Source organism: Melanerpes formicivorus, unplaced genomic scaffold (genome assembly GCF_026170545.1).
Source record: "Melanerpes formicivorus ecotype bairdi unplaced genomic scaffold, bMelFor1.0.p_v2 SCAF_3, whole genome shotgun sequence".
Classification (NCBI taxonomy): domain Eukaryota; kingdom Metazoa; phylum Chordata; class Aves; order Piciformes; family Picidae; genus Melanerpes; species Melanerpes formicivorus.
In genome coordinates this window covers 33,091,841-33,100,505 of record NW_027142355.1, presented here as the reverse complement: position 1 = coordinate 33,100,505, position 8,665 = coordinate 33,091,841, and positions in this window count along the sequence as shown.

Genomic DNA, 8,665 nt, shown 5'->3' with positions numbered 1-8,665 from the left:
TGAAGTGCAGTTAGGAATTCAAGAGACATTCTTCATAAATACAGCGTTCATTAGGCCTTTACTGTAGCTTGAATACAATCATTACATTTTTTTTCCTGTATTACTATTACTATGGTATTACACAAAGGTGAATGAACATCTCATGAGAGTGTCTAGAAGGTTCAAGGGGAAAAAAGGGAACAAGGAAGGCAGTGGTGTCTATTAAATTTAAATAAGCTACCTGTTTACAGTGAAAAAGATAAAAGGCTAAGCACAGCAGAAGAGCAACTGAGAAAAGGAATAGAAAAGGTAATTGAGTTTTACATTATGGGCTTCTTCACTTGGCAGTGTGAATATTATTGAATTAGCCCTATTACTATAAAAATTACACAAAAGCAGAGCAGTGTGAAGGCTCGGTATAAAACTTTAACAATATCAATGGAGGTGAGATAAGCGCTACCAAAACGGTGCATGGGAATGTATCAGATAAAGAATATTGTGGTTTTTTTTTTCCCCCCAACAGAATCAAACTGTAGTGTGATGTGAATTTTAATAGGAGCACTCAGAAAGATGAAAATATGAACAGCTAAAAAGTCCATGCACAAAGGGAAAGATTTCACAGCCACAGCCTGCACAGTAAATATCAAGAGGTGAAATATTTGTATTAAAGGGAATATCCTTCATATCATAGTTTTATTTAACAGACTATCCCTTGCCACATCCTCTCAGTCTCTGGCTTACCAAGTTAACTCCAGCACGAGGTCACGTATTTACCTGGAATATGGATTTCACATTGTTTTATAGATTCAGGGTGAGAATTAAAGGTCAGCAGATTTAAACTACCAAACATGGATCTAAAACTTTTTGCTTTTGTTTGACTGCAGAAGATTGCATCAGAGTGGATTTGCATTGCTTTACCCTCTTTTCCAACTCATCCTTCCTCACGCTCCAACTTAAATTTATACCTGCTCCTTACACATTATTTACTTAGCTACCCACACAGATTTTTCTATATTGGGTCTCCATAGGAGGTTTAAATAATCTCTGAAACTATAGGACGGCACAGCCAGTATTTCAAACCTATCTTCCAGAAGGTAGCAGGAATATCTTGTAAAATAACAAACTTAAAATCAGGCTGCTTTTCTTTACCCTTCCTTTAAGAGGGAGCGTGCTGCTGTTGCTGAACAGGGGAAGTTACCCTGGTACCAGAGATTCCAATTAACTATAAGAACTACTAGTGCCTCAGGCTGGCAAGTAAGCTTAATCAGGTATTTAAAAAACCCTATGATTTGGACAAATTATATATTTTGGGAGTGTATATACACAGCATGCTGTGCTCTGTGTTTTGTCTTCCTCATCTCTGAATGAAAGAGTGAATTGCCCTTGCTATGGGTCACCCCCATCTATTCCCAAGCCTTGTTCAGCACTGTAAGATAGCAATGCAGCCCAACTGCAAGGAATTTTGGACAGCTGGCAAGCACAGTCCAGGGGGATCTCCTGCCTGTTTGATGTAACTCCTGCCCACTTGAAGGCAAAGTGGGCGAGTAGTTGCACAGTCTCCCAGGAGTTCAGCCCTGGCAACTTCAGATGTCAGCATTGGAGGAACCCAGTAGGGTGCTGGACCCATACCCCTCCATTTAGAGAGCTATTTGCACAGAAATGCTCAAATAATGAGCCATGAGAGACTGATGACAAAGGCTGAAGCAATTAAAAAAGTTAAATTAGAGGAGGGATGCAAACTATCATAGAAACATAACAAATGATAGGTCCTGAACATAGCTGCATATGAGTGGACAATTTCAAGGTTTCATTATACATACTGCTCTTACTGTCGTAGGGTAATTTAACAGAAAAATGAATAATTCTCATTTTTTCTGTTCCTTGAAGAGACCACAGAGATGTAACATTAAGAAAGATGAAGTAAGGCATTAGGATAGGGAAAGCAGAGGTTAACAGAGTGTGTGGTAGCTGCTGGAGCACAAGGATATCAGTGACTTCACTGCTCAGGACCATATTAGCCTGATGCTGAAAGACCAGTTTAGCTTATTACTTTAATTTGCAGTGAATTTCATTTCCAGGTGCCTTAGCTGGACATATCAGTACCTCCCCTGTGAGGACAGTGTAGTTTTCCTTGTGCAGCCAGGTGCAGAAAATGGTCCCAGGTTTAAAACTGGATGCTACATCAAAAGTATTGGTATGATTTCCTGGAAGCCAGCAGGTGACCTCCTTGTAACTCCACAGACCAGGTTTAGCTGAGAGTAGAGGTGCTCTGTCACCACCTACAGAAATGTTGTGCAATGGGAGGAGTGGCTATAACACCCTACAGTCTCCCAGCTATTTTATAAGCTGCACCAAACCCAACTGCAACCCATCAATCTTCTTTTCTTCCTCCTCTTCCATTCCTGTTTCTCCTTTTTGCTTCCCTATGGTAACACCTACTACCTCCATTCCATCCCAGCCTTGTGTATGCATTGGTGAGGAAATAACATCTCTCATCATCAGGTTAGCAATCCCTGGCCTTAACTTAACTGTAATTATGAGAATTGCTTAATGCTTTTGACGGTGTCAACAGTCTCCAAATATGCCAGACAGGACTCAGCAAGACAAAATTTTGCATGTACTGAGGCTGTTACCATGGAAAGCATAACAAAGGGAAGTTGGTGAGATAGAGAACTGCATAATTGCATAAACAACAGCACTGAAATGGCATGGTGAAAAGCGGAATGAGATGGTCAGACCAGGTGGTGGGGAGGCAGAAAGAGGCTCCTCTTCCTAAACATTTGCTCTCCAGTCAACACTGAAGTGTTTTTTAGCCAAAACCAAACAACAAAACTGGAGGTGAAATGTGGCCAAACGCCTATAGGTAACCCCTTTAGTACTGAAATAACAATTGGGTGTTGATGAGTGAACAGCAGATGAATATTAATGAAAAAAAAAAAAAAAGTGTAAAAAGACAAATTTCTATGTTGGATACCTGCAATAGTGGCAAAAGAGAGGTAAATTGCTGTGATGTGAGCTGTGGATTAAGAATATCTTACAGGTTCGGTGCAGCACACCACTCGTCTTAACAATAACTGTGGAATGAATCACTTCACAGCAAATTATATGCTTATGGCTTCCCCCAAATGATCCAAAAATAGTGATGCTGGTACTGAAACAATTTGAAATTGGTTCTGCTTGACAGGGAATGGAATGCTATACTTTTTTGTTAAACTGAGGATGATAAGTAAACCTTTTCACTGTGCCTGGTCATAGAATCATAGAATCTATAAGGTTGGAAAAGACCTCAGAGATCATCAAGTCCAACCTGTCACCCAACACCTCATGACTAACTAAGCCGTGGCTTCAAGTGCCACAAATCCCCTCTTGAACACCTCCAGGGATGGTGACTCCACCACCTCCCTGGGCAGCACATTCCAATGACCAATGACTCTCTCAGTGAAGAACTTTCTCCTCACCTCAAGCCTAAACTTCCCCTGGCACAGCTTGATACTGTATCCTCTTGTTCTGGTGCTGATTGCCTGGGAGAAGAGACCAACCCCCTCCTGCCTACAACCTCCCTTCAGGTAGTTGTAGACAGCAATAAGGTCTCCCCTGAGCCTCCTCTTCTCCAGGCTAGACAATCCCAGCTCGCTCAGCCTCTCCTCACAGGGATTGTGCTCGAGACCTCTCACCAGCCTCGTTGCCCTTCTCTGGACATGTTCAAGTGTCTCAATATCCTTCTTAAATTGAGGGTCCCAGAAATGGACACAGTAATGTCAGAGCAGTGGATCAGTTGAGAAATCACCTGAGAGTGGTGGTTTTTTGGCCTATAGGACTGTTCAGGGTCATGCTGGAGGCACATGGCTCACCCTAAAGAGGGATTTTTATCAGAAGCATTTCCCTACTATAGCTCCAGAAGTATAATAAACTAGACTGGAGAGTAAGTCATTTGTATTGGTCCCTTTCCAGCCGCAAAGGTGGGAGAGCCCTAATTCCCTGTCTTGTTCCTGCTGCAAAAACGGGGAGGAGGTTTCACAAAGGAAAATAGGTGAGAGTGCATGCTTCAGATGGGAAGATTAAAGACAATTTGTTATTCGCTTCAAAATTACTTCTGAGAAATTTTCTGTAAATGTTAGAATTTTCATCAGTTCATTTTTATCATGTGTAAGCATATTCCTTCTCCTTCCTGAACATAAATGAACTGGCTTAATCCTACTCTTTTCATTTAATGGAATTATTATTCCCTTTGCATCTCCCCTGCTGCTCCATATCACTGCTGAGCGTTTATTAAGAACTAGTAAATTTCATGGATTTTACTCGCTTGCCAGGTATGGAAACATGCAGAAAGCAGGCAAATGGGAAACTTGTGCTTGCTGAACAGAGACTGCTATGGCTATAACATACTATTAGGCTGTATTAAAATGTAGTAAAATTGTTGGAAGAAGCAACATTTTTCACATCTCATGATACCCAATCTTGCAAAGTACTGATGCTGCACTTCTCACTAAAACCCTGGGATGATAAACATGAGAGTGGTAGCAGATTCAGTTCCACAGTGCCACATTATGGAAAACACTCAGGACTAGAAAATACAATTTTTCAGTTTGAATATGGCTATGAGTCTAATGTGATTTATCTGGAAATAGTGACCTTGCATAACAATTTGAAACACCTAGACTACAGGCTCTCCTTAAACTGCCCAATATTCAACAATCATTTACTTTTCTCTACCCACCCCCCCCCCCCCAGTTTTTCTTTTTCCCCCATAGTTTAATGACTCCTTCAGATTTTTTCCCCTGTCAACTGTTAAAACTTTGTTCTCCAAGAGAGAAGACAGAGACATTCTTATTTCAAACAAATCTGTACATTTTCTTCTTTTTGAAAGGTTGTAGCTTTGTGTTAGTGTATTTGACATCTGCTACTTCAAAATTTATAACAAAAAAGTGTTCTGAAGAGGAATTATATTCATTGAGCATGGAGAATTCTCAGTGCATATTACTCAGTAAAGATCTCTTGCAAAGCAACAAATTACATTGATTTCTTCTTTTTTTCCAGTTTTGTGAGTACACCACAATTATAATAAGTAACTACACATATAAATCCTTTAATATATTAAAAAACCTATTCTGACTTCTTTTTTCCAAACATTTGATGATATAGAATAGAATAGAATAGAATAGAATAGAATAGAATAGAATAGAATAGAATAGAATAGAACCGAACCGAACCGAACCAGGTTGGAAGAGACTTCAAGATCATCGCATCCAACCCATCAACCAATCCAACCCACCTAAACAACTAACCCATGGCACCAAGCACCCTCTCAAGTCTCCTCCTGAAAACCTCCAATAACGGCGACTCCACCACCTCCCCGGGCAGCCCATTCCAATGGGCAATCACTCTTTCTGTATAGAACTTCTTCCTAACATCCAACCTAAACCACTCCTGGTGCAGCCTGAGACTGTGTCCTCTTGTTCTGGTGCTGGCTGCCTGGGAGAAGAGACCAACAACCGCCTGTCTACAATCTCCCTTCAGGTAGTTGTAGAGAGTAATAAGGTCACCCCTGAGTCTCCTCTTCTCCAGGCCAAGCAATCCCAGCTCACTCAGTCTCTCCTCATAGGGCTTGTGTTCCAAACCCCTCACCAACTTCGTTGCCCTTCTCTGGACTCGTTCCAGCAAGTCAACATCCTTCCTAAACTGAGGAGTCATTCAAACAGTGAAAAATGTGTAGGGAGACTTTTCGTTTCAGAAATAATTAAGCACATTTTAGTCAGGTGTTAGTAGGAGGAAGTTCTTCACCGAGCGAGTCATTCGGCATTGGAACCGGTTGCCCAGGGAGGTGGTTGAGTCATTGACCCTGGAGGCGTTCAAGGGGAGATTGGACGTGGCACTTGGTGCCATGGTCTAGTCATGGGGTCTGTGTTGATAGGTTGGACTCGATGATCCTCGAGGTCCTTTCCAACCTAAGTGATACTGTGATACTGTGATAATGGAGTCAAAAGGTTTAAATCACCGATTTGACTGAGCTTGGTACTGAGGTTACACTCTCAGGCTTAGTCTCTGAGTCAAAAAAAAAAAAAAGGCTATCTTTGTTTCTTACAAAAATGTTACACTGCCACATCAGGAAAGAGAATGCCTACACAGATTACTGAGATTTCTCATTTCTGCCAAAAAATGCTAAGCTTTACTGTGTGCACTGTGAGCATTTTCAACGGAGAAAGGCAACAGGTTCCTTATTCTACTGGAATCCAGCAGAAATAGCGCTGCAAAAATGAGCACAGCGTGCTTCATGCTTGAGGAAAGATATTACTGTATCATTAAGAAATTATATCCTCCCTGGCTCAGCAGAAAATCTCAAAAATCACACAAATAGCAAAAGCAGAGTGAAACACTCCAGCAATAGGATTTATTCCACATGAGTATAAGATAAACAAGTAAATTGGCACTTTTCAACTCAGAATGTCCCTTTGCATGCACAATATAGGATTATTTAAAGATTCCTGCATATATTCTTGGCCTGTGTGTTTGTGTGTATCTGCATTGGTGTCTATGCCTGTGTCTATACTGCAGACATAGAATCAATAAGGTTGGTAGAGACCTCAAAGATCATCAAGTCCAACCTGTCACCACAGACCTCATGACTACTAAACCATGGCTTCAAGTGCCATGTCCAATCCCCTCTTGAACACCTCCAGGGATGGTGACTCCACCACCTCCCTGGGCAGCACATTCCAATGGCTAACAACTCTCAGTGAAGAACTTTCTCCTCACCTCCAGCCTAAACTTCCCCTGGTGCAGCTTGAGACTGTGTCCTCTTGTTCTGGTGCTGGTTGCCTGGGAGAAGAGACCAACCCCCTCCTGGCTACAACCTCCCTTCAGGTAGTGGTAGACAGCAATAAGGTCTCCCCTGAGCCTCCTCTTCTCCAGGCTAAGCAACCCCAGTTCCCTCAGCTTCTCTTCATAGGCCTTGTGCTCTAAACCCCTCACCAGCTTGGTTGCCCTTCTCTGGACACTTTCCAGAAAGTCAACATCTTTCCTAAACTGAGGGGCCTAGAACTGGACACAAATTGGTATGGATGCAAAGAAGTATGACAGCTGTACAGAAAATGCATGTGGGAGCACACTTAAATCTTTATGCTGAAGTCATTCTTTCCTTATTTTCTCAGGACAGATTTTTTTTGTTTGGTTGGTTGGCTTTTTTAAGCCCTGGCGTTTTATTATACTTCCTATTTCGACTAGGCACTTAGTAAACAATTCACCAGATGATCTCTGGTGAGTATCAAAGTCGTGTTTGTAATGAAATAAATTTAAATTGTCATGAGTTAAAAAAGCAAATGTGTAAAACAAACAAATGCCTTTGAAATTAACTAGTTTCAAAACCTCTCTAACACCAAAGAGTGAAGAAGGAACCTGGAGAGACACAGAGGGTGGAACCAGACCAAACGACAGATCACAAACCTGGGGAATCCAGTAATATGCAAATAGTGGTAATCAACAAGGATAACAGGAAAAGCATGATCAAAGCTAAACTCTTCTGATATGAATGACTCCTATGGCATGCTAGAAGTGCATTAGCACCCTGTAACCACAATAAAAGAGCCCAACAAAGTAATTTGTATCAAAGAGCAGCATGCAGAAAGAAATAATACATAATAAAGTAACACATGGTAAGCAGGTTCCACCTCTTGCCTACAATTAAGTCAAGAAAAGTGAAAAATATTCTCAGTGAGATGCATGACATTAAAGCAAAAATTAAGGAGGGGAAAAAAAAATACCCCAGACCAGCAGCCAAGATTCTGCCTGAAAAAACTGCAAACATCTGAAGAACAGAAAGCATGATGAAGCATAGCAAGACTCTCAGGAGCCATGGAACTAATCAAGCCACATTTCCTAGGGATCATCTATATTCCTTATCTTTGTTAAAAAAAAATACACCTCCTCAGGTTCCCACTGCCAACATCTGTTATGGTGCCTTTGCACTATTTCAAGTCCCATCCACAATGAAATTCCCACGGTACTCATCTTCCTTCTGTTTCACTTAACAGCCCCACAGTATCCTGACAACAGCCTTCCACTTTTCCCTAGCTACCTCTCATGTCCTGTACACCCTTCAGCATTTCCTGTGTTCCCAGCACCTCTGCTTGAGTAACTTGTCCTTGCTCCCATATTCCCTGTGCTTCACAGACTCTCAGAACTGCAGAAGACTGGTAGGACTTCTGCATGATTCCAGTCCAAGCAGTCATGTAGAAGAGGTTGCTCAGCATCATGTCCAGGGATGAGACTCCACAGTCTCTCTAGGCAACCTGTGCCAGTGTTTGACCACTCATAATAAAAGAGTTTTTTCTTGTTTTAAAGTGTAATTAATCATACAATGTCTAGCTTTGTCCTGTGACTGCAATATCCAGCTCTGAGTCACACTGTATTCACCTGCTCAAAGTGCCCTTAACCCCAAACCTACATGCACCTGCCCACAGAGGCCAGCATTTCCCATGTGCTTTGCTTGCTGGCTAGGCAGAGGCTGGGACATGCTGTGCCCCTGACCAAGGTGTGACTGGCCATATGCACTGACAGCTGGCAGCTTTATGGCTGCCAGGCAGACCAAATAAAACCATCAGGCTGAACTCTCTCTGTCTTCCTTAATAAGGTTCTTCACACAATCATTGGTTTAGATCATTCTGCCTTGCAATTGTCCCTTGACTTAAAA